This window comes from Falco peregrinus, chromosome 4, assembly GCF_023634155.1.
Source record: "Falco peregrinus isolate bFalPer1 chromosome 4, bFalPer1.pri, whole genome shotgun sequence".
Lineage (NCBI taxonomy): Eukaryota > Metazoa > Chordata > Aves > Falconiformes > Falconidae > Falco > Falco peregrinus.
The window spans coordinates 25,497,883-25,525,451 of NC_073724.1; the positions used below are offsets into that span (position 1 = coordinate 25,497,883).

Consider the following 27,569-nt stretch of genomic DNA (forward strand, 5'->3'; position numbering starts at 1 on the left):
GCTCCCACAATCTGGAAAACAGTATGTCTGTTGCCACAGACATTCAAGGTGGCCAAGTTGCTCCCCTCCCACCCACCCCCACCTCCCCAGCTGATGCACATTTCAGTCAAGCCCTTCTACAGTGTGCAGTAACATAATCAAGGATTTTACCCAGTGCTCCAGCTTCTTGTGAGTCCTCATCTCTGGCATCCCCCAGTTGTTTTCCCACACTGAGTGGTGTGCTGAGTGGTAACTACACACACAAGTAAATATACATGGGAATGGGATGAGGCAAGCAGTCTGGTTGTACTTGGCTTGGTGGAAAAGTCAGAAACCTAATAGTGCCCAATCCCACCAAAAAACCACAAAAGTTACATGTTTGTAAGCCTGCCGCCTCCCAGCTTGCATGCCTCCTTCAACAGCCCACCTCTCATCCCTTCCACAGGGACACCAGATGTCTCCAGTAGCTGGGAAGCAGCTGGCTTTGCCCAGGAGCTGCATCTCTGCTGGACCACCCCGTGGCTTAAGAGAGGAGAAAGCAGAGACTGCCTGGCACCCTGAGGGGATGGGGTCAGGTCAGAACTAGCTTTAAGGGGCAGAGCAAAGAGAAAATGAAACTCAGTTCAGAGTTTCAGCTCAGCTGCACACATTTTGTGCTGTCAAAGATGAACAACTCTCTTCCGGTGCAGAGTCTCAGCGTTACGGGCTCTGCTCGAAGGTTGCAGCTGAAACCGAGTTAGATGTGTCTGCTGGAGGGGCAGAGAGGGAATGACCCGTGAGGTGAGTTCTAAAAAAGCAACCCACTCTGGTATCAGCGTGGTTGCTGCTGCAAGGTCACACAGCAAAGGAACATTTTCTGTCCTGAAGTTTTGACTGGAAAGATGATACGGCTGTTTTCCAGGATCAAGGAGCAGGAGAGGTAGGGGTGATTTCAGGGTGGTGGTTTCAGATGTGTGGCTTCAGCTAACCTCGCCAGTACAAGTCCCATCCACTGCAGCAGAAACTAAATCAAGCCAGTGCCAATGGCCTTTGAAAACCCCACGTAGGCTAGCATTTAATTTCTGTCAGTGTTGATAGCAGCTGCTTGCGTATTTATTTTTTATTGCAAAATTGTCTTTTGGTCTCTTTGAATACTGCTTTTTTCACCAGCAGTCAGAGCTCCCTACCCCCTCTAATCCTGTTCCTCACCCTTTCTAACATTCATAGCGATGGATTCTACTTATATGAGCTCAGCGCATTTTTCAGAGTTCATCTGTATTTATTGTTACTGGATTTTTTTCATCTCTGTTAAAAAAAAAATTTGAAATATATTCAAAATTCAACTGGAAAACACATTGGGAAGTGTAGGCACACTCTCAGAATGGCATTTAAAAATGTAGTAACTTACAAAAATGTTTCTGTAAATCTTGGGAAAATGAAAAAAAAATACAGATTTTCCATTAATATCACACTAATCACATTGTGATCTCCCATTGTTGAACACATACCTGACATCCCTACAGGCAATTATTTTTCATGCTATAACTCTGTTTCCAGCAGTGGTGGACAACAAATTCAAAGTTCACATTTTCTCCAGAGTGAAGGAATTTCTTGCTTTAAGGCTCTGGAGTCCCAGAACAGCTCAAATTACTTGTATTGCTTTTGCTACTCTGTTAGAACTTTGAGTCAGCAAAACAGGAAATGTCAAGGGATTGTTGAGGTATGCTCCAGGTATAATAAATGAGTAGAAGAAAATTCTCATCTGTTCTGTGTATTAAGAAATCTCTGCTGGATTCAGGATACACTGCTAAAACTGAAGGACATTTCATGTATTCTCCAGATAAAAGAGACATTGTGGTTCAAAGAGCAAACTAATTCAAGGGCAGACAGATGTGTTCTAAAAGTAAAATAAACAGAGGAAGATCTTCCCTCAACTACCAGACTATGTATTAGCTAGACTTAGGCTTGCAGAAGAGCAGTTTTGTATGATAATCTAAATGCACAAGAGATTGCCAGGCAAGCAACTTTTCCAGGTGAATCTGTATTGGGGGTTACAGGGTATTTCTTGTAGATCTCACGGAAAAGAGTTTAATTTCTAGTTTTGGCTCAAATTCCCTCAGGTAGTTATCTCAAAATTAATGTGAAGTCTGTCTACCAGAGGCAAATGAAGCAGACTTGCAGTGGACTGAGATAATAATTTGCCTTGTGGTCTCCTATTTAGACTAGCCTTGAGGTTTGCTTTGAATAAGAACTGAGACATTACTAAGAACAACAAAAATTCGATCAACAACAGTAACCATCATAAAAATTACTATGTATTCAGTAAACAGAAAAGTTTAATATGTCCATAATCTTGGAGTTTAATTGATGAAGTTATATATCTGTGTGTGAATAAATTTTTTTTAAAAAATAAACAGCATCCACACTGCTCTATCAGTCATCTGGGCTCTGCATCAGTCATCCATAGTCTGTACCTGATACTATTTCTTAACCAGTTTTGTATGTGAGGAAACAGCAATGTCTCAGCCAGGCCAAAAGGCAAATCGCTAATGATCTGAACCTTTAGTGGTTATTGAAAATGCATAAGCACAAAAGTATGTTTTAATGTTTTCATTTACAGGTAAACATTTACTTGACATTTGCTGGTCACTTCAAGTGCAGGTGAAGATCTACCTTTGTTAAAAAACTTTAATTTCTGTTACATGAGTTTAATACTATCATTGCTTTTGGTCTGGTCAGCAATCACTGCAAGAGATGTCTTCTCTTTTCCAGATACTCTCTTGCAGCCATAAAATCGATCATTGACAGTTCTGAAGTTGCTATAGGCAAATTATTCTGTTGCTTTTTTCCCCCTTTCTGCTTAGGAGCCTCCAGAAACAGATGGCAATGCTAAGGAACTGAGGGCAAGGTAGGCAGTCCCACACTACAGAATAACAGTTCTCTGTTCCCATGACCATCCCATTAGGTTGTCATCCTCAGTGAGGAAAGGTAAAAGTGTCTACAGGTTAGTTAAGAAGATTCCCTGCATTCACAGAAGACAGATTCAAGGACTTCCTCTGCCACTCACTGCCTGTGAGACCTGTAAAGGATTTAAGCTCAGCTTTCAGAACTCGTTAGGCACCTACATTTCATTTCTTTCAGGGCATGTGTTAAAATAGAAGAACAGAATAGAAATTCCTTCCCGAAGGGACATTCAGACACCAAAACACAGGCTGTGAATGCTAATGCTACACTGGCTCCTAACTCAGACCTATACAAAGGTGCCTAAACTTGGAGAGAGGCAGGACTTCAGAATGTCCTGTTGGACAGCTTTAGTATCCCTGCACCTAACATGTTGTCAGGGTGACTCCTACTCCCAGGGCCCTAGCTATTCATAATTACCGTGAAATTTTGGCTTTTTATTTATATTCTAAGAGTCATCTGAGATTCATCATGATTAAGCCCCTTTGAGAAATGAGTTGAAGCATCTCTAGAATGCATCTAAACTCTAGAGCAGGTACATGCCATATGATATGACTCAAAGTCCTGTCCTGTGAAGCGTGCAGACCACTGGATCTGTTAGAGTACTGCATCGCTGTCTCCCCAGCCAAGCACTTGGGATTTTTTCCAGTTGGATATCTGACTGGGGGAAGGGAGATGTGCATTCAGGTCTCATGGCAATATGCTTTTGGGAGGCATCTGAATGTGAAACTGAAAAGCTATTCTAGATATTTAGATATGCATCCTATCTCTCTTCTCTGAAATGAAGACAATAGCAAATTGCAGTATAGTCAAATATAAATTTATCATATTTGTGATGTGAGGATGATTCCAGTGAATACTGCGAGGAGTTCAAGTGCTATGAGCTTGACCTCTATGACTAAACCTTGAGTGCCATATCAAGCTTTGACTACTTAAATGTGAAATGCATGGCCTCTTGTCCTGCTTTTTTCCCTCCTGCCTGATCTAAGATGAAGCTATCACAGAGCCCTGGAGAGAACCATATGCAAAGGCAAAGGAAAGACCTGTAAATCCAGATGTTTCTTTCAGATCTTATATCTGGCTCTTTGGGAGTTACTCTAGCTGATAAGTTATATTTGTTTCTATTATACATGTGTAACATTCAGCACAGGAGTGGGAGAGACATCTTCACACTGGTGCGATTATGTCTTTGTCATTATATACTTTGATTCAGATTTGCTATCAAGATATTGTCCACCTAAAGGTCAGGAAGGCCTGCACCCCAGTTTAGGCCCATGGGATCCCAGTTCTAGTGGCAGCTGTGGGTTGGCCCCAAGGGCCAGGTCAGTCTGTAAAGATACACCTAAATTGCACCACAGGTACTTTCTACTGTTTATCTGCAGTCACAGATCATGCCATCTGGGGAACCTGTTGGAGCATGCACTAATGATTTTAAACACAGAAGGGAAGAACTGGGAAGCAGAATAGGATGGTGAGCGTGCCAGTCTCTTCCAGTATGCACACGGGATGCAGCTGGAGGATACTCACATGCCTGAGCAGTTGGGAGGTTTTCGTGAGTTCCATGGTTCAGTTGCTGCCTAAGTGTCTCAACATAGGAGGGTTTCTTGTCAAGGCCTTCAGACTGGTATTCTTGGGCCTTCTCCTCTATGTTTAGTTATCTTACCTGAAGTAATAAAGGCCAGGAAAAACCTGCAGAGGGACATATGTGAGGCAGTGAAGAACCATGCGCCACAAGAAGTGCTCATTGTCCCAGTCTTACCTCCGGTGGCCCTCTTGTCTCCTGTTTCCATTCTTGCAGGAGGGGAGTTGCTTCCTGCCGTTGTCTCTGTCATGCTGCATGAACACCTAACACAGACATGCCTGACCCTGCATGGCAATACCATTGTGAAAATTCCTGGATTCTCCAGCCTAAGTGTGGGATTAGGAGTTTCTAGCACAGGCATAGAGAAATACAACGGAACTGATGAAATTCACTCACTGATGGCAATTTAGCCCCAAATGACAATTTTAAAGCTGCTTATTCAAGAGGTGTCGCTTGAAGACCTTCCAAGTTAAAAGTTCACTTGCTTCCTCAAAAACATCTGTACTCGCAGAAGTTTTCTTCAAACGGCTCAGATCAGTTAGATTGTCTTTAATGCATCTCAACAAAACACCACAGGTTGATTGCAACATTTCTTTAGGAAAGGAAGGGCAGTTGTTCCCCAAAATACCTGCCTTAATTACACGGTTTCTGAGCTGCAACACTACGCCTTATAGTTCAGTGGTTGCATAAACTCCCCAGTGAGAAACCTGAACAGTATTTAATTAGCCTGTTCCTGCTGTGTGATACTCCAAACACCCTGTTTACCCAATTAAGACAAAGGTTGTATGATCTCACAGTTGGTAAGTGTTTCTATGTACTAAGCCTTGAAGCTGGAAACTGGAAATGTAAAACATCTCTCTTTCTAAACTCTTGATTGCATTATGTCTAAATAACACAAAGCAGATACAGAATAAGAGAGTGAGGAATCCTTTTCAAAAGACTTCGTAAAACATCTCTAATTGTTATTTTAAAGTACAAGATCTTTAAGGCTTATTTCAGTGTTTAACTATATGAATAAAGTACAGTCTTCATTTTCTTACCCTGCTCTGAGAACAAGCTAAAACTGCAAAATCTGGGGAAAGCACAGGAAAATTTGGGTCTATTTTCTAATGAAAGATCAAATATAAAAAATCCACAAAATGTAAAATTCCACTTTACATCAAAAAGCTATTTCCAAGCATCTCTAAGACTCACATACACACCAGAAGTCAACAGTGTGAGCTTTTCTTCAGATCACACAAAATCATGCTGCATCAACATTTGTGTGGAAAAATCTCAAGGGAAAATCCTGCTCCTCACAATAAAATCCAAGAGGTTTTATCCCTGCATATTTAAAAGGGAAATACGTAGGTTGTTTTCAAAGTAATATTACGGCAATTACAAATGAATATTTCAAAAACTGTATACTTTACTTATTACTCATTTACCCCAGAAGATATCTATGATACTAATCTTTACTTTCCAAGTATTTCCTTAGTGTATACGTGCGTTGTTTGTTGTATTTCATCCTAGAAGTCACTCTTTTACAGTGATGGGGAATGGATGGGTTTGTATGTGTGTGCATGTGTATGTGGGTGTGAACCGTAGGGTCACCCGCTGCCCGGTCACAGTACTTGGAGTCATATGGAGTAGGCGGTGAGGCAGCTAAAGCTTAGGTGTTGCCATAGCCATAAGCAACACACATGTATTGCTCTAGTCCATCCTGCGTTATGCAAGTTTCTTTGATCATACCAATGTCCTTCTTTAGAATTACTTTTATACAAAGCCAGCAGCAGTCTGGCAGCATTGAGAAGGTTGGAAAAAAATGGCTGAGGCGGGGAGGGGGCTTATTGTCACCAGCATTTGTAGTCTGGAAAAATTGTCTGGCTGCTATTTACATTTTTATGAGAGACACTTAAAACTTTCCCAACTAGGTGAGTGTAACGCTAGTGGTGTGTAGAAGGAGTGATGACAAACACTAGGAGGATGCAGTAATCCCTGATTTTCAGCAAGTCCCTGAAGGTAAGAAGAGCTAACCAGATTATAAAATCTTGTCCCTTCTAAGAATCCAAATGTAAGTACTTTTTAAAGATTTCATTATGCCTTGTTTTCTGTAATTGCGTATCTAGCACTTCTCTGTCTAATAAATAAGGAAAAAAATGTATTAAAAAGATGACTGAAAGATAGCTATTAATGTTAGTGGTAAAGTGATCAGCAGATCTCAGATAGTAGGAGGCAAACCAAAATCACGCTGGCAATAACTTTTACAACCTCAAGCACAAACTGGTCCAAAAAACTTGTGGAACTGATATCTACTACTCAGCCATTTGGAGCTACATGTGGGAAGTGCTGTTAAGACACTGGTTTCCCTTTTAGACATCTAAGGCTGATATTTAGGCAAAGCTAGCAGTTAAAAACTCCAGGCTCAGCTGCTGTCTGAATCGCCTTGACATATATGGCTAAATCCATGCTAATAATTTTAACCGTGCCAGGGAAAGTTCCCAGGTACTGGAGCTAAAATCTTCTGCTCTTATACATGGGCAGAGTGGTCTTCGGTTTGTTTCGGGTCTGGATCCACCACTGCCATCCCAAACATTTCCCTAGCTTAGTTCAGGATTTTGCACAAACCAGAGACTGTTTCCACATGACAGCGCTGGTGTGGATACCCTCCGTGGAGGCTAGAAGAGCTTAAGGGTTTGGGTTTGGGTATGGCTGCGATGTCAAGGGTGATTCAGGGAAGGTTTAACTTCCTTTTATAGACAAGGTTTAGTTATATGGGAGGGAAATTCCAATGGAAATATCCCATCAGTTTCTGCATTGTGACATGCACATATTTGCACCCAGTTCTTGGCCATGTTCAGGAACTGGTGGATTGATCTGGTGAAGAGAAGCGTTCCCCAACCCTAGATGAAATATTTTTCCAGGAAGGGAAGAGACAAAGGTTCCAGTCATCTCAAAGAACTGATTGTTAGTTCAAGGGACATTAGGACTCAGACTAGCTGGCTTATTATCAGAGAACAAAGCATGGAAGCAAAAAATAGACCTGAATATGTGTTTTCAAGTAAATTTCACTTCCAAACTCAAATTTGATATTAAAACTTTTTGATACTCTGAAATAATTTTTGCTTTATTATCGTGGTATGCATAGTCAAGGCAAAGGAAAGACGTCTTTCAGAGGATCCGTGCACACAGAGCATTTATTTTCTTTTAAAAACGTGGTCCTTTGCCTGCATTTTGGCTTCTGAGACCACATTAAATTACAGAAATAAATTGTGTTCTTTTAAAAAATGTTGAGTGCTCTTGAATCTTATTGCAGTCATGTTCCCACATATTAAAAATGCTGGGCTGGAAGAATTTCTAAGCACTGTTTAGTAGACAAAAGCCTATAAAGGTTTTGTTTACAGACTCTTTCACAGAAGAATAATCAAACTCTGTAGAGAGCTGCTACTCCACTTACTTGCTAGCCTTATTTTGACAGCCTTTGCTAGTCTGCCCTATTTTGAAAAGGGTGGGTTGATGTGGAAGCCAAAAAAAGTGAAATCATATTTACTGTCAAAAAAATACGTGTGTTTTAAGCTTTCATCTGCCGCTAGCAAGTAATCAAAGATGGCAGTAGTAGCAGCCCATGTAGTTAACCCAGTGCATGTTCATTAAACGGCAGGGGGTACTCAGAGTGTTTATTTCAATAAAAACAATTAAGGATATATATTTTTTTTCAGTGTTAATGATTCCCTGTTGACAGAGCTGAAAAGGGAGTGCTTCTTGAGTTTCCAAGAGTGATTATTAAAGAGAAATGACTGTCAGTCTTCTAATTTGAGTGAATGCCAAGCAGACCAAAGGTGACAAAATAGGGGAAAAAAGAAATGAAAGAATATTCAAGGCTCATTATCAACACACTCTGTCTATTTATTTTTTTACATTGTCGCAAATGAGCTTCACAGCTTTCCTTCATTATCAAACTGCTGGCCATTATACAGTCCATTTTCCATTACATCACAATGTTGTTCCACTTATGCCTGAGATTATTTCTGCTTCCTAATTTCTTTCTTGGAATCATCCATAATTTTCTTTATAAAATATTACGTATTGTACTGCTGTTTCTCAAACTTATCCTCCATCTGCAGAGGATTTTGCTTGCACTCCAGTGAGCTGATTCAGAAAAAAAAAAAAAAGGGGGGGGGGGGGGGGGGGGGGCTGGGGAAGGGGGTGGAATTTTCAGGCTCTCCAAGGCTGTAGAGAAAAAAACCTGTCGTAGTGCCAGCACACCATAATTTCTGGAAACCATGGTTGTTAGGACACAGACTAGGAACTGGGTGCACAAAAGATGAGAATAAGGAGGCTATGCTCTTGGCATTGTTTTATAAAGTAAAAACACGTGAATGAATAAATTCATGGCCCTACAAAGGTGTGGTGCACTTACAGGTTGGCTCATCCTGTTATTCAGAGTTAGCAAATGTTCATACACTGAGTCTTTCATATTATTGCAGACTAAGTTCTGCTGGCTCATCATGATTGTTATCTCTGCTGGAAAGCAAGCAAACCTCTCATCTGTATGAGATTTGATGTGACATTCTGCGTTTTAGCCAATTCCAGCTGGCTGCTCCAAAAAGGCAGTCAGTGTTTCATAGGTACCACAGCTATTTCTCTTTCTTCAATCCCCTGAAGCAGTAGCTGTGGGGCTGTACTTTAAGCTGTGAGGTAAGGAACCGTAAATTCATATTCTATTATATATAGATTTTTTTTTTTACCACTTTCTTTTGCCAGCTTTATAGTAATCCAGCTGCAGTAGATGATATGACTAAATAACTCCTTCTCTCTCTCTGTCTTATCTCTTCTGACAGTCTCCTCTCTTTGATACATCCCTGACTGTATTGTATGTATTTCTCTGGACTCTGTGATCTTTTTTAGAGCCTAAATTACAAACCCCAGCCATACAAACACCATTCCTCTCTGTCTTGTTCATTCCTGCCATAAAAACAAGTTAAAGAAAGTTTGCATATGATCATGTTAGGCAGAAATGGGAAGGCAATGCAGAATACAAGTCCTCTGCTAGCATAAATTTCAAGTGCAATACATTTATTTCAGTAGAATTACGGCTGAGGATCAGCTTCCTGGTAGATCATGTTCATTCAGCCTTTCAAGCAGATGTATAAGACATATATCTTTCATGATCATGCTATCATGGAGTGACTATACTATAAACTTTAGCAGAAGCCAAAAAACACTCGGGAATATACTCTCCATTGCCTCCTGTCAAAGAGAAAAAAGTGTGTAAATTTGAAGACAAATGGGCATAAGCAGCTATCGTGTGAAGGGACAATATCAAAATGGATTGTTTCTATAGTTTGGTTACATGCAGTCACCAGGTAAAAACTAGAAGATTTAGGATTTGAAATTAGTTACTAGCCTTTTTAATAGTGGATGGAAACTTGTGGCTGGCGTGCAACATTGATTGTCTCTATAACTTCAAAAAGGTGGTTTATATAATTTGTACAGTATAAAGTGTATTTTATGATGTTAAATGTTGTAACCTCGACATCAAATTGCTTTCTTTAGTTTATAGAAATTATTCCAGTTCTTGCCATCGCCACACATTTTCTCTGTTGGTGGTAGCATTGACAAATTAGTTCAAGGAGTATGTTTTGGTCACAGCAGTACACGTGAGACCCCATGGAAACAGGGACTGCTCTGTCCTTCAAAGCACATGGTTTCATAAAATTGTTCTAGCTGGGAATATGCCTGTTATCTGAGTCACCAAGAGCTCAAAGGGTTCAGTTTGATGTCTTTTGGGACCAGGAGAGACGTGCTCAGCTGTTACACAGCCATTCTTCACCAAGGACCATCAAAGCAATAAATAATTCTGCTTCACTTTGTCCTCCTGAAGAGCAAGAATGCCCCTGCAAGGCTGCTGCAGCAATCAGTTGGGGCAGTGCAAACAGGCAAGCCAGGTGTCTGGAGATGTTTCTTCATCACCGTTCCCTGGAATTCCCCTTGTTACCTGGCGTACCTCCTCCAAAGCAAAAGCTGCGTAGCCTTATGTTTTGCTGAAAGGAAATCCGTCAAACCTACCCACCTTAAGATAATAATTTCCTCACCACTAGTCATCACCTCAAGGCTGACACAACAGAGATGTAGAAAGCCTGTTGGTGAAAACAGCCTCATTGTGTGCAAATCCCCAGCTGAGTTGCAATTGAGCTATAAAAAGGTGAGGGTCATTCTGTGAGTTGGATGAGAAAAGAACCAGCTACTGCCTGGAACCACGTTAATAAGGTTTTTAGTGTCCTAATATGGTTATAATTTGTTCCGAACTTTTCAGTCTGGAAATTGGAATCTGTGTTTTTACAACGTATCGATTCTTTGAGTGCTCACGTTATAGCCTAACGCTCCCCACTGTACACATTGGGCCAAATCCCAATGCCACACTGGTGTAAATTCATAGTAAATCTATGTCAGTAGCAACTTCAGAGCTTAGCAGTTTTATTATAGCTTCTGGATTCTGTAATGATATTTTGATTTTTTAAAAATATTTCTGGTGTGACAAGGTCAGAAATACATGGTTAGAGTAAAAATCACATATAACTGATTTAAATAAAAAGTTAGACCTATTTTACAAATCTTTGAAATATACTGGGTACAATAGAAACTTAAGTTGCTCCCGTTTAAGAAAACAAAACCAAACAGAACTGACTCTCACTTTTCCTTGTAGTTTTTAAATTAACATTCTGCATGCAGTGAAAAACCCTGACGGTACTTGCTTCAAAGTGTTTCCTTGCAAAACAGTAGTTACATATTAACAGATTCTATCCCTTTGTATTTTATCTGCTGTGATGCTTTTTTTAATATATAGTTTGCAAATGCACTAACTAAATTTAGTGAGTAATGAACTAGTAGAAAATAATTATTAACAAGGAATGGCCTTTAGCTGAAGCTGGAATGCTTTGCATTGACGAAACAAGATATATTAAATGCTGTAAATGAGGCAGGCTTACTTTAAAAAGTATTATTATTTACTTAGGGCTTGGAATAAAATTCCATTTACCCTGAAGACAATGGGAAGTTTGCTCTTCTCCTTGATAATGCTAGTATTGGATATTTGATTTCCGATTTAGGATATGGGATGTTATTCATATATCATGATTCAGCCTGCTACTTAATGAGTAAAATTTTGACTTCTGTGCTTTAAACTTCCCTAAGCTGCCCTGCTCTGCAGTCTAGAGCAGGTTCAGATGACACAGCTTTGGGCCAGTCTGCATATTTTATTTTATATACACATATATATATATTTATATATGTACGTATATAAACCCCATAAAATATTAGCATATTTTGGCCGTTCATAGATTCTTCCCTAGGCACCTGCTGTAGGCTGCTGTCACTGGACACAGTGAAGTTTCCATCTGATCTGGTCTGCCCATCCCTATCTCCTTTCACACCCTCTACTTCTAAACAAGAGAGAGCACCTGGGAATCCACCTTAGAGCGAGCACTGGGACGGGAGATGGTGCCCTTCTGGGAACCTCATTCCTTGTGCTCACAGCGGGTGGATTGTTGTACCTTACACTGTGGGCTGGGGCTCCAATTACAATACACATCTATGCTTTTGTAGGGGAGCACACTTTATTCAGTGCAGGTTTTCCTTAGAACTTGTTCAGAAGTTGTCAGAATACGTGAAGTCCAAAACAGTAATAAAGGGAGTCTGTTACCAAGAAATGGAGAAGGTTTTGATTTTTTGCAGTTTTTCACATCCTCCTGGGAGAGTCACAATTGAGAGAGGCGTTTGCAGTGATACAACCATATTAATTAAATTATTATTGTAATAACAAGTTTTCAGAACAATAGTTTACACTGTGCAATTTTTAGCATTCCAGCCCTATTCTCTATTTCTTATGGAAAATAATGTTTTCTCACATTGCACAGGCCCTGCAATTAGGATTTATTTTAAGGACATCATTTCTTAGCTCCCAGCTGGGCCATGAGATTTGGTTATTAGAAGGAGAACTACCTCTGGATGCTGCTCTTCTGGTCTAAGGCACAACTTTGCACCAGTCCTTAAAGCACCTAGGTTGCTCTACTTTGTAGACGGTTTGATTTACTAAGTCTCACGCTTTCCTAAGGTTTCTTCCCCCTTGCCTTGTTTGGGACTTTTATTCTTTTATATTGTGTCAATCACAGCACAGTGCCAAAGCCTGACCTGATGATTAAACAAACAGAGAAACTTCAAAACATGTTGAGTCTGGCTGTGGAGCCTCTCCTGTGCAGGCCCATGCTGCAGCAAGGAAACTCTTCAAAGTGTGTTCTGCTTTCACTCTCCTCTAGTGCTGAGTGTTAAACATTTATTTTTCTCTTTCCTTTTCTTTCCTTTCTCCGTGCTGTATTGTTAGTGCTGACTCCCTTTGATCCATGGGGAGAGCAAATTCCCTGCTTCTGCCTACAATGCACTTGAGAACCTTTTTCCTAGAGTCAGTAAGAATGCTCTTGCACTAAGGAACAAAAAAAACCCAAACCACAAAGTAAGAATGCAGTTTGGTTTTACGCAGTACCTTCATATACAAAATGCAGTAAGCCAAAGCAGCATACATGCCAGGAGGTATCGTGGCAAGCTCCTGCCACTGCGTTTCCTCAGAGGTCACAGCTCAGAGTTTGAAAGCTGTGCAGAACCAAAGGCTAAAATTCTGCTGCTGCTGTGTGTGAACTGGTCTTGAAGGTTGGTCCCTCTGGAGTCAGGCCATCTATGACAACAATGTGAAGGTTAGTTTGGGTTTTCTCTCTGTCAAGAAGCGTTGTTGTTTTCACCCCAAGAAGAGGTGACATTGGCATTGCAGTTGTGCTCTGATTTCAGGATGTAAATTTTTTCATCCTTTGGCATTTTGAGGGCTATTATGAAGCGTATCCATGATATTTGAATGCTCAGAGATTGTAGCCAACTTCTATTGCACAAGGGTGCCTCAGCACCGTTTCATGATTTCTGCAAGTTTGAAGAGAGGAAAAGTAATCTTCTAGTTTAAACTGCTATATTGTGGATGGAAGGTGGGGTCTATCTCTTTTCACTTCAGGTGTCTACGTGTGAGCTAGTCACCATAAACTTCCTTTAAAGCTAATGAAGAAACAGAGGCAGTTCTAGACTGTGATGTTGATATCTACAGCAGGATGAGGTGAGTCACACTCCAGAAATGACAATATTTCTTGCTAACCATAAAGGAAACCCGTGCATCAGCTCAGTCATAAATATCTGCATTTGGTCAAACAAATCTCACCCGCAGTGTCCTTTTTCTACACTGCACAATGTTCACACAGAAACAATTTGTAGTTGAGCAAAAGCGTTTTGTTCTTCAGGACTCATGGCGTCAGGAAGCAAGGAGTGTAAGTCCAGGCAGAGGCACATGCTTCTGTGAATGATCTGCTTCTGCCACCAAAACTAGTCTGAGCTATCTCGACTACCTATATAGCACTGCACTGTGCAGCACCAGCGTCCCTTTTATTGCAGAGCATGCATAGAAATAATGCGTCATTTCATGCGTTAAGATTTTATTTTCACTTGTTAAAATTTTGGCTGAAAGCATTAGTTGACCTTTATTTCGGTTGAATTTTCTTGGGAAGTTTCACCTAACATAACTTTTTCTTTCCCAAGAATGAAATATGAAGCAATCTCTTTATTTTTTCCATGTTAGATATGTTCTTATCTCACTTTCATTGAAATGGGTTGCACTTCTGTGCCGTGGACATGTGAACTACGAAGGGGTCATGGAGGTGGGCCTGGGATATCTCTGATCATTCCGACAAAAATGCTGATCCACCTTGGCTATGTGAATACTCACAAACCTTCTCTGTTGAATATGCATATTACAGAGGCGCGTAGCATAAGTACCTTCCCAGCAACTCATGGATTTTTAGCTGTCAACAGCTACTACCGCTACTGTGATCCTTGATGTTGAAACTAAGGCTAAGAGTTGTCTCTTGTGCTTATCATACCTCCGAGCTTCCGATAACTAACTCCATAGAGGTAACTTGATGAAATGCGGAGGGTGGGAAACAGTTAAGAACAAAGAAAAAGAAAGGGCAAGAAGTGGCAAGAAGAAAAAAAAAACCTCTGAGGAGGCACTAGGAACAGAAATAAGCAGATTTAACAGAAGTGGTGATTTAACAGAAGGATAGGTAGCTGGATGCACAAACCAGGTCAAAATGGGGAAAAAAGAGAAAAATGAAGGGAGGTGTGGGTAGTAGGAGGCAGAAATGAAAGTGGGGGCCCAGGGACTAAGGAGGAGAGAAAGAAGCATCTTGGATTTCTAAAGCTACAGAACCTGGTCATGTCTCTGGCTGCCAAGGATAAGCACAACCCTAACATTCTTCTAAGGGATGATTCAGGTCTGTAATAAGACCACATCAATAAACAGCATTTATTTAAACTGGCTTATCTGAGACTGATATTTCCATCTCAAATTGTTTGTGAATATGCACTTCATATATAAATCCGTTCCCTCAGGAGAATGCAGTGACCAAAGTCCTCGTCAGCACACAGAACAAGAGCAAACGGCTTTTGTCTATGCACATAAAAGCATAGAAGTGAGACAAATTCCCATACACTCGATGGAAAAGAGGTGTAGAAACATGTGGATGGAAACAGAGATTACACTAGAAGTGCAAACCTGTAGATTACATATTTAGAAGAAACAGAGGAGGTACATTAGTTTTATCTTTCATTCTTATTGTAAAGTTTCGGTGCAGCCCTTCAGAAGTCTCACTTGAATATTTCATTCAAGCGAAAGCAAATTCAACTTTACTTCACTCAGCTACGATGTGTTTGAAAACTGTCTCAATCTTTCCATCCTAAGTATACAACCAACAGAGCCAAACTCTTAATATATTGCATGACGCCAGACAAAGCATTTATCTTTGATCTGAAAAAATGTATAATGGCACTGGGTGAGTTCTTATTCAGAAATAGAAAATAGTATTTTCTTTCTTCTATGCAGTTTAATGTTAGCCTGAGTGTTTTCTTGTTTTGATACAGCTTCTTTCTTCTGTTTACTGGAATAAAATCTGAAAAAAACCAGCAATCTGCGCTTTTCCCTTTCTCCAGCATTCAAACAAGAACACTACAAAGCTCTCCTTTTACCCAGATGAAAGCTTAGCCACCTACTTTAGCACCTATATTTCCATTTCCTTCTCCTACCATAAAAGTCACTCCTCTTGTGTTCTTCCTTTATACACCTTGCAGCTGAGCTGTAAATGAGCTCCAGATGCATGAGCTCAGTAACCTGTTTTTCCTAACCTGAAGGCTTTCTAGGAAAAATGGATTATGCTTCCTAACTGAGCATCACCGTAGCCATTCTCTAGAGAGCCTCCTACCACTACAGCAACTGCTACAGAACTACTCTGTGTTTACAGGAATCTGCTTGTAGGAAAATGGTGTATCAATGTCTTGCACACCACCTTCACGAGTACAGCCTGCAGACACTTCTTAGGGGCTGGAACCGTGCAGAGTACATCACGCGGAAGAGCAGAAGATGCGCCATGTCTGGAACTTTGGCAAGGTCTAGAGAAACTGCAGTCTGGATCCAGATCGGTCTTTCCCAGTTTAAGATCAGCCAGTGTGATCGCACGCCCTGGCTGACAGAGTTGTTGCTGAGCAGTCCACTGTCATATGTGAATAGTGCTTTGAAATGTGTCGCTAGAGAGATGCCAGGAGTATAATTTAGGTGGCCATTCTTTCACTTAAGTTGCTACCAATCTTCATTCTAGTTCTGTGGGTTGACGTGCAGGGATTGTTAAGTGTGTCCAGATTTTGGAGTTAAGAATATTGTACCTTTAAATTAGCACCTTTCCCCTCAAAAGTGCCTGCTGTGGAAATTGCTCTACCACCACGTCGCTAATAGCAGAACTGTAGCACAGACTGACATGGGACACGGTCTTTGGTGTGCTTCTTCACCGTGCTGAGAGATGGGATGCGTCAGGATGCTCACGAGTGGGGCTGAGACACAGCCTGTTTGAAATGGGGGCTGGGGCTGGGGGGTGGCACCGGTACAGAGGGCACCTGCTGGCCACTCACCTGCCTGCCAGCCCACCAGGGCCACCGGTGCCACGAGTCTGTGGCATCAGCTGGGTGTTCTGGCCACCTGGGAACCCTGAGCCTGCAGTGTCAGCCCATGGAGGGTGCCCAGAAAGTCACACACAGGAAGAGGTTTATACCCTGGCATCTGTGAGGGGAACATCCATTAAAAGGGTGTTGGGAAGGAGGGTCAAAGAAGGGGAAAAGGTCTTTATTTAAAAAATGTTCAATATTGATGTTCCTTTGTTCCCTCTTCCTCCTCAACTGTTTGAACTCTTTTGTTTTTAAGGGGAATTTATTGCACAAATTATATTTTAGTTGTGAACCTTCTCAGGCTGCCAAAGCAGAGGAGTTGTCCACAAGTTGTCCATGTTATTCAAGGGATAGATCTCAACTAAAATTTCACATCTATCACCAGTATTGTAAATGAGGTAAATTTATGTTCAGTCGTAAAATGAAAGCATGTCTACTTTGGTCTGAATATGCTTACCTTCGGGGTTAAAATATTTTTCGGTTAAAGAAGTACTATGCAAATCAACTGAATTTTTGAGCAGCGTGTAAAAGGGCTGAGGAGGGGGATGTGGGAAGCCTTCAGCCTATTAACCTGCCCTCAGTTCTTCAGCAGGACTTAGGGGTGACCTTTCAGCAGATGAGCCGAGAAAACCCATGAATAGCCAGATGAACATGCATTCTAGCTTTAAACTCTTGAAGCTGACAGCTTCCTCTGCTTCCCTTGAAAGTTTTCTCTGTATCTTAATAATCACAGAGGTGACAAAAGCTCTGCTTAATACAACCTCTGACTGATATATGTTAAGGGAAATATAGTCAGTCCCAGTTCACCTCTGGTCTACCACAAGTCTTTATTTATTACCACTCACTTTCCAAGCTAATAAGTCTTATAAACTAAATTTGATTTTTTAAAATAACCTATGAATCTTAAGATTCAATTGGAAGCTTTTGAAGCTTTACAGCATATAACTGGAGCTGATCTCTTATTCTTTATTCTTTAACCTACAGGTCAAGCAATTATTGCTTTCTGTCTTACTCTACCTTTGTGTCAGCCTATTTTAGCCTGCCAACTGCTGTTTGGTGGATGGAGCTTTTCTGTAGTCCTACTTAATACATTTCTAGTCCAAAGAGTAAAACATTTTAAAATTAAAATGCATGATTTGCTAAGAAAACTGTTAATACAAATACCAGTATTTTCCAACTAAATGTAATAAAGCTACAGTCGAGTCTGGTGCTGGTTTCCACTATTCTGACTAGACCTAAAATTAAAGACACTGGTTTCTGTTGGCTATAAAACAAAGATCCAAAAATTAAACCCATTTTCTCTACAAACAGGTTCCATTCTTTTTTTCAAGGCCAGAATAACTCATTTTCTTTTCATGATTGAATTCTGTGATGGTTGTAAATGTGGTCACTTGCATGAAAACATGTGATTTGATATCTGGCAGTCGAAGAAATAGATTTCCATGCTAAAGCTGCACAGACTTTTAGTAGGGGAAGAACTGCATTAACAGGGGTAAATTATGTTTATTGGTTTGTAATCTGCTTTTGTTGCCTGACTTTTGGACAACAACTAGATAAGAAAGTGGTGAAAAGTAGCTGACAAAGGTTGTCTCACCTGTCTTTTTGTGTTATGGCTCCCTCCTTTTACTCAGTAGGTGCTTTGCTGTGCTGGATAGATGCCTCACGTGCTGTGGAGTGAAAAAGTATAGGTGGCTGTGTCTCTGTGTCAGGGGTCTGTCAGGTCTGGCTTCCAACCTTTTTATTTTGTACCTTCCATCCTTCTTTTGTGTGTGCGTGTGTGAGCGCACACATCTGTCTTTAGATACATTTACATATATTCATATATAAAACATGCGTGTGTACACTGAATTTGTGTAGGGCTTGGAAAGCAGCATTCTAAATTGCAAGAGCAGAACAGAGAGGATGAAACGCTTGTCCCTGAGATGTTGTGTGACCAGTATTAGTTAGAAAAGTAGCCTCACAGTGGGACAGCCTCTGCTATGCATAGTCGAGAGGAAAGATTAGCAAAAATAAATGGGCTACTAGTGACAAGGAAAGCAAGGTGATGTAATCACTGACTAGGAATAGAAGGCAACATGGTATTACTTTTTAGCTTGTTCTCATTTATACTGATCTGTAAATTACACAGTGCCTGAAGGTATGCTGGGCACTCTGCAGACACTTTCCAGAGAGAGTACCCAAAATACATACAGACAGTGCATAACCAATAGGATTTGCACTGAAGGGGTGGTGAAGTAAAAATAACAGCAAGACCATGAGCACATTTAGGCTTCTTGTGATCATGGCTCAAGCTATTTGCTTGAGGCAAAATCTTTCCAGGGACCGTGCATGAAATACAAATGTTGACGAAGCAAATGCATGTAAAAGAGGAAGTAGGGCAGAAGTAAGGGATGAACAAAAGTATCCACGGCATAGAAAATCAAAATGGTGATAATGAGAAGACAGGTAACGGGAATTACATGAAAACATATTGAACAAATTGTGGTGAAATCTGAATGGACAAAGAGACAAATTTGAAACCAACGTAATGGCAACCAAAGGGTGGTGCTGGGATGGACCATGGTGGCTGTGGTGTATGAGGTATGTCATACAGAAGTGAACAAAAGGCAGGAAAGAAGAAGTTGCTAAAATTAGGAGATAAGCAGGAAGTAATTTTAAGTGGTGAAACAGGCAGTGTATGGTCAAAAGGGAAGCGTATGGGTGAAGGTTTTAAAAAAATGTCAGGTAATGAGCTCACTGGAGAGATTTTTATATGTACTATAAATGCATGTAGTGGGACAAAGAAAATAGGAGAAATAAAACATATGAATCCGGAGAGGATCTGAACATCATATGTGATCAGACTTGACCAAACCATACCGAAGATACAAAACTCAGCAGCTGCTAAATGTGAAGACTGACACTTTCAAAGAGACAGAAATGAACTTGCTTGTAAAGGGTATTTTGTAAATCTGCATGGTACAAACTGTATGCTGCTCAGACTGTTTTAAAATATATTAAGCAGTTGCATATGGAACTTCACACTCTGCATTGTCCCTGCTATATAAAAGGATTAGAAGGCAGACATCTTTTAAGGTGCTCAGCTTCTCAATTCAGATGATCATCAGCTCTGATCTCATAGTCTAAACCAATTATATGCATTAAAAATGCAATGCCAAATAACAAAAGATTTCCCATCCTAATGAGGACACTGTATTTACACAAGGATAGTTATCTATTCACTAGCCTGTTGAGATGAAGATGCTCATGAATAGGTACAGCCAGAGCACATGGTACTTGATCTGCTCCAGGCCACCTGAGTAACCCCAGGGACTATTTCAGCCCAGGTGCAAATTAGAGCCTCTGAAAAACAGGAGAGTCCCAGAAGAGCAGGTGGGCTCTATGTGTCCAGAAGGGCAAAAAAGGCTGCTAAAATAACACATCTGTGTTTCTGTCAGGTAGAAGACAATGAGGAAAGCCTTAATCCATCTTTCAAAGCAATCAGAATCAAGCCCTGCTAGAAGATCTAAGCAACACCAGCTATTCGTACAGAAAGTAAACAGAGAAAGTTGATATTTATCTGATGATTTGGAGGAAATAAAGCTCAAAATACTGATGAGACGTATTCAGTTTCAGGCAAATTTTACTTCCACTTGAATTACTTGGAGAGTCTTTTGCCTGAAAGGGAGTTCAGAATATTGAAAAACAACAGTTAGATCATGGAGGCATAAAAGTCACTGGCACAACTTTTTAAGCTTAACATGAAATGTTAATCCTGGGAATTCGGAAGAAGTTTCTTTGAGTTTGGTTCAAAAAAGCTGTTGGGTAACCAATCCTAAAGTTGTCCAAACTTTATCCTAAAGTTTATCCAAACACTTTCTTTTCTAATTTTTCTTTAGTCATCAGTTACCTCAGAACTAAAGTAAAAGGGTTTTTTGCCAGAGCTTCCAGGCCTGTCCTTAGATCTTTGTATCTGCCAGATCTCAGCCATGCTTTCTAAAACCACACAGCAAGTTTTTCTGGCCTTTTTTTTTGGCATGCGAGCTCTTTTCGGTACCAGTTCCACAGAAAGAGGAGCTAGGTGCTATTTCCAATACTGTAGCACAAAACCATCAGCTCAAGTGTACAACACCTCTGTAAGAGAACATAAAACTTGAACAAACTTGAACACATTTGAAAATACTGTCACCTTGGATTTTACTATCACACTACTTCTTGGGACCTGAGTGAGGGCAACTGGTCTCTGCATACTCCTTTTACCTAATCTGCCCTGAGTACCGTCTAAGTGATAGCTACATAATATTATAAAGTCCTTGAAAAAAGATGAATGTTAAGCATTGTTAGAGGAAACAAGTAACTGTTGTATTCAGCTTTGGCAGAAACACAAATGCATTTTTGATATCTTTTTGTTTCATCTAAACCCGTTAAGGGAGGTTTCCCTTTTCTGTCTGTTGAAAGTAAAGTCTACATTTTACACCATGATAACACAAATTCTACAGAAACTTTACAATTAATGTAGCTTAGCATTGCTGCAGAATCCTACAGGAGCTAATTCTGTTCCTTTGTGTAGACAGATAGCTAAGCAATTCAAAACAGTATGGCTTTTAAATCTAAAAATGAAACATGCAATCAACATAAAACAAGATTAATGCCTTAAAATATAATTTAGGCAAACCTTTAATATTTTCCCAGTGTTTTTTTCTCAGGGAGGGACCTGCCACCTGGCAAAAGCAGGCTGCAGAAGTCACCATTCTCACTTCACATTCCAGGTGCACGGGCTGCAGAAAGCTCCTTTTGTTCCTTCCTCAAATGTGAATTAACAGTAGCAGCTTTTATATCTCTGACATTGAGTGTGAGCCATAACAAGAGAAAACATGAAATGCCAGTGTACTCTGAGGCAAAATTATGCCGTGCAAGGAGAGATGAATTTTATATATATACATAATTTCAAAACAAAGCACAGAGATTTAAATGAAAAAAACAAAGTGCCTGTAAACTCAGATTTGCAAGCTAAAGGGAAAGAAGTTTACAGATTGGAAAAGAGTGATGACAAGAGGGGATTAAAAAATAAACAATCTTCTCTTTTGTAAAAATTGTACAGATACACTTTCTACACTCCTGTATCTTTTAAGGTGCTCAGCTTCTCAATTCCTATGATCATCAGCTCTTACCTCATAGTCTAAACCAATTATATGCATTAAAAATGCAATGCCAAATCCCATGCTCTGCTCGCTGGCACTGCTCTATTGACTTGGGTGGCAGCAGGCCAACGACACCATCTGAAGATCTAGCTGAGAGGCAGAGAGCAAGTGCATCAGCTGGGGGTTGGCACCACACTAACGCAGCTTCATGGCTTCTCTTCCCCTCAGAGCCAGCACCAAGAAAGAGCACCTTGGTCTGCAAAAGAGGATGTAAATCAGAGATGGGGAAACAGTGGCCTCAGCTTTCTCATACTCTTTGTCCACCACCACAAGTCTTTGGGTGCGTACTGTTGTTGTGGATGCAGGATAATACTGACGTATGTGCGTGGTGTGTGTGTGTGTGGGGGGGGGGGCATACTGGGCTCTTACCTCTCTCACCTAATAGTTTCCCTGCGCTTGCCAAAGTGCTTTAAAGGAAAGATCAAGTTATACAGCAATGCCTTTTTTTCTGCTTTCCCCAGTCATTATTGAGTTTTAGTAAGTTGTATTTTGACCAAGTGTGAAAAAACAAATATATGTAAAAAAAAAATAAATCATCACATGCCAAAGACTCCAAGACTGAGGCTTCTTTTCAGACAGTGCTGCAGGTTCATGTACTCATTGAATAAGGCAATTGGACTGCTGATGCAAAGCAGAATAAGAGCACCAGAGACCTCTTTACAAAAAGACTAAATTCAGCGGGCATGGCAAACAGACCAAAGGTGTCAGCATGGCTGACAGAGCTAAGGAACAGCCAGGACTGTTGGTTCTCCTCCCTCACCAGCAGCAGACCACAACCACTGCAGGTTCTGCATACCTCTCTGCCTGAGTTACTACTATCAGAGCTTTCGGGAATCTGAAGAGTTACAGAACCGGTTCATCACAAGCTTGATAATGAACTCAGCCAAAGCTGGAAGCTAGAAACATCATCCATGGCTGTGGCTGGTTTGTTGAATATGGCTCTAATGGTCACCTTCTTTACCATTAGCTGGCACTCACCCGGTCCCTCCTTAGGAAGGAATTGAGAGTCATCTACAGGGGTAGCACTGCCCTGCTGGCTTTCACTAATGAAGCTCAATGGGAGTCTAACACAGTAGTAGTCGTGTGCCTGCCCAGAGACAAAGGCACCCATGCCAAGAATTCATTTTTTTTGTAAATTTCGGCTTTTTAAGTGGCACATGCACATTTCTGATTTCTCTTTTGAGCCTTAAAACTTTTTGCACTCTCCCCGCCCCTTCCTCCCTCCCCAGTCCCTTTTCAACATAATGGTTGCATGTACTGCCCCAAATGTCACTTTGCAGTTACAGAACCACCTCTGACTTCTGTTCCTAGAGCTGATTATATTTCAGCATTGAGATTTTTAGAGAAACATTCTCTTTTTTAAGTTTTGCTTTTCATTTGAAACGCGAGTGCAGTGGATTTCTTAAATCTTCTCTTTTAAATATCAGAAGCCAAATAAATAAGCAACAGTGCAGAACTACACTGAGAGAAGGGAGGGAGGGAGGAAGGGAAAGATGAAAAAAAATAGAGAAAGATGAATTTACTCTCCACAGTTTGAATCTCTGGCAAATAGTATGTTGCAATTTTAATTTCAGACCAATCTGATTCAAATTATGTGCTTTTTCATTATATGGCTGCCTCGCAATCAAGTGCTTATCTTTGCACCCCTGTGTATTTTGTGTACATGCTGAAGATGAAGCTTTATTCAGTGCTTAGCCATTATTGGATTAAGAGCCGGGGGAAGGAAGGGTGAAGACGCTTACACTCAGTGTGTTTTGATGACTCATTTTACGCTGAAAAGTTGCCAGATATGCATCATTTCCATTTGCTGGGAAATGCTGTTTCAGTCAACTGAAATTGTTTTTGATCTAGGGTGGGGGTCTTCAACCTACAAGCAAATGGAGACCACATGGTAATTATCCTCATGTTGATGCCAAAGCCAAAAATGCTGCTGTTTTAAAAAAGCAGAACCGAAAGAAGAGAAACTGCAGCTAGAATCTGTTGACAACTGGAGTATAATGAAAGAGGTGCTGAAGACCACAAAGTAGATGGGATGGAACAAGAAAAATTACCATGTATCTTCTTCGAGGGATCAAAACCAAAGTTGATAGCACTGAAGCACCTGAATATCAGTACTGCCTTAAGCACAGTAATACTAAATAAAACTTTGCAAAGGTAATTTAGGTAGCTGGGAAACCAGAGTGCTCTGTGGTTTGGAAGGAATACATGGATTTTACATAACCTCTGTTCTTCCCACTATCTTAGAGATGAAGATTAGATACTTGTCAGAGGTCTGATTTCAAAGAATTTCTGAGGCATTTTTATCACACTACTTTTTAAAGAGGTGGAGCTGCTAGTGAATTTGTAATGGAAACATTTGCTATTTACGGGCTTTAATTTCATTGCTTAATTGCTGCTTCAGAATGCAAAGGACTGGAACTTGAGCCAAGAGTAATTTTTCTCAAAGAAAATGTTCTTTAAAAATAAAAGCAAACTTTAACTATACCATAAAAGCTGGAAATTGAAGCAGAACTGCTATGGGAAACCAAGTCAACTGCTGAGCCACACTGGAACAAGAAAAGAAGATGCTTCTTTGAGTTTCCCCCCTGCCCCCAAGAGCCCATCCTTAATTTTAGTGACTTTGTAGGAAGAAATCTCACCATTTTCTATCTCTCCAGGAATGTCCATTAAGACAGACTTTAAGTTCCTTAGGGAAAACACGCTTTCTCTTAATGGTTAAAACAGGGCAGGGAAAGTATTTACAGTGTTGTGTAAGGTACATATGCGTTTAGTGAAATTCAGAAAGAAATCTAAATGGGTGCTGTGCCTAACTTCTTTTGACTGTATTATCTTACTAGGTGCCTTGCCTATCGAAAGTACTTGCCTAAATGCATGTGTAAATTTGGTGTGTGATTGCAGCAATATTCTGATGGTCATCAGCTAACAAAAAAATCATGTAAACCCTGTTTTCAACACAAGATAATAATTTCTAAGGCACAAATAACGTTGTGTAAAAAAAAGTCTCTTCTGTTCAGATTCCTATTTTGACGGTTTACAGCTGCCTCTACATGTTAGAGCTATCAGGAGGAAAAAATAGATGTATGGAAATCAGACATGTTATAGAGATAGAGCTATCTTATTTCACCTTGCTACCCCGCTAGATGATCTTTTCTTGGCTCACATCTTGTATGACACACATGCCTGTGAACATCCAGCCATAATGGACTTGATTTTGAACTCCTCACATCCTCAGCTGGCATTTAGCTGAAGAATGCAGGTGATTCCAGATAGGTTGCTCATTGCCTCTCTTCTTTGGAGAGCTTGATTTTCAAAAACTTATGGAGGGTTTGTCTTCAAGCGTGGGAAGCAGAGATAGTGTGCCCACTGATTATTAAAGAAGTATTTAACACAGCAAGACAAAGTGTTCTGATAATGTCTGATTATCCTGCACATCTTTGCTATAATAGCTTCTAGGAATGAACAAACTGACATTTGAAGAGCCTAGTGGGTCATGTAACCCATCTGTGGGATATGCAGAATTAATAACTATGGGCCCTTGGATATTATCCTGAGAATAAGCTTAGGAACGATACATAATTTATAGTCCATTTGTAGTTGCAAGTCTTTAATTCTTACAGATACATTTGGAACAGAAGCAAAATTTAATAGTGCAAGAAGCACAATAAGAACAGTGGCAACAAACTCCTCTTCAGTGTTATCTTTGGACACAATTGTCTGTGCCAAGCTCTGCATAACTCAGCCAGTTCTCACTCTTGCACATTCAGGCATGAAGTTTAAATCCTCAGTAGACTATTATAAGCTCCCACTGAAGTTGATGTAAATCCAGAGTAGCTCCAATGCTGCCAGTGAATAAAGTCACTCTGAATTTACTGCTATGTAACTGGGAGTGGATTCTGATCTCATTCACTTGATTCCTTCTGTAAATTACTAGGCCAAATCCTGATGGCCTCACAGAGGCAAAACCTCCTGTTTTTCATCAGCAGAAATTGCGACTGAGCAAACAGTGTTAGGTTTCCCTTTAATCTCTTATTTTCATGGCTTAGCCATGCACTCATAACGACTCCCTGTATCACCTAGTCACTCTCTGAAGACTGTGGCAACACGGAATGAGGATGTAGACACTGGAGATTATTAAACTAACTGTCAAGCTTTAATAATTACCAAACACCAAAAGAGCAGGGGTGCTTGGTAGGCCAGTGCTTGCTCTGTCAGCATCCCACACCTTCCCTAAAGAGCTGGAAAATTTTCTGTTTGAGATCAATACTGTCCCCACCTCAGAAAAATTCACCTTTCATTTCTGCTTCTCCGTTATTCTTCATTTCACAAAATATTATCCAGGTGTGCTACATTACTACTGCTGTGGCAGAGCAATGCAAAGATTGGTAACCTAAAATTTATTTTTTCCAGCAGAGCTCGTCTGCAGCAAGCTGACAGACTCCTGAACTCCAGTGTGCAACCTGAGCCCCTGGTCAGTGAGTAACATGTCACCTAACTCCATCCCTCAAAAGCCTTTTCCTCTTGGAAGCAAGTCCTAAATTGCAATGCATCTGAAATGAAATAGTAAACTCTTTGGGCTTGTACTCTGAAGTGCTATTGCTATTGTAGGTGCTGCAAAATAGATGTTTAATACAGTAAAATAATTCTTTTCATGAGAATTTTATGTTAATTTCTCCCACTTTGTTAATATCTACAGGAGGATCTCTTATCATTGTTTTTATAACAATAGCCCTATTGCTCCATGTTTTTATTAGGTCTAAATTCAGTATAAAATGAAAGACGTTTACAGTTTCACCATACAGAAAATGGAAAGAAAGACTTGAAATGAATACAAAGAAATGATACAAAATCTAGCTAATTACTATCAGTAACACATGTAGGTTTGCAACAAGAAAGTAGTGCAGGAAATAGTGAATCATAAAGGGGAAGAACAACTAGATACAATTCCCAGCATGCAGCGTTATGACTATCTGAAAAACAGACAAAGGACATTAATGATTTGCCACAATAATGTGTCTTTCCAATGCACTGAACCCAAAATTTTACTTAAAAAGAAACAAAAAATTCTTCCTAAAGATGGACCTGCAACTCTGTTCAGATTCTTACATTATGCTTAAATGAACTGACTGGCCATAACCCAAACTAATGTGACTGGGGATTTAGGGAAACATGGCATAGTCACTCTTTGTCCTTGCCTAAACTGTGATAATTTGGTGCTGAAAGGACGCCTCTTGCTGTGCCTTGAAGTCCATTGCTGTAATGATTCATGATTACAAAATTGTTGATTGCAACATCTTGAATATTTTGTTATGTTTAGTTCTAAATGTCTCTGAAGTAAAGGGCAAAAGAAAGTTTTCTGTCATCTCATGCACTCAGGCTTCAGATCTGTGGTAAGACAGTCCCAAACTCTTACACAAACGTACGTGCACAGTGCTGGTGAAGAAAGGCCAGGCTGGAGAGGCAATCCCACACGTTAGGGCACATCCAGGCTGTCAGAAGCAAGAGGCCTTTGCCAACAGGACTGTCACCAAAATGTCTGAAATGGTGCCATTTCTGTGTAGACACCGGTGATTGTATTCGGACCGAGTGGTGCTCATATTTTGGTACGCAGGGGTGGGTTATGGCATGACCCTGGCCATCACTAGCCATTTTCAACCGTACCTGGGGCGCAGCGTGGTAATGCCGGCTGAATTTTGCCTATTCCTCCTGAGCAAACAAAGCGCCAGCAGCCAGAACTGCTTGCAAAGACCCCAGAGCACTGCGGTTCATAATGTGGACAAATGCACCCTCTGGAATACCACTGATGATGTTTAAGCATCGCTTAATCAAAAATA

At 40.4% G+C, this 27,569-nt stretch overlaps 1 long non-coding RNA gene across 3 annotated transcripts; it reads left to right on the forward strand.

Annotated features, from left to right (window-relative positions):
• Positions 1–595: 595 nt before the first annotated feature.
• On the forward strand, positions 596–27,445 carry LOC114011870 (uncharacterized). Of its 3 annotated transcripts, none has more exons than XR_008747082.1 (3): positions 596–898; positions 21,907–22,018; positions 26,146–27,445. It is a non-coding gene; the product is annotated as an uncharacterized LOC114011870 (long non-coding RNA). The 3 variants fall into 3 exon arrangements; XR_008747083.1 differs by having other exon boundaries at positions 26,149–27,445; XR_003553989.2 differs by lacking the exon at positions 596–898 and adding an exon at positions 9,073–9,178.
• The last annotated feature ends 124 nt before the right edge of the window (positions 27,446–27,569 follow it).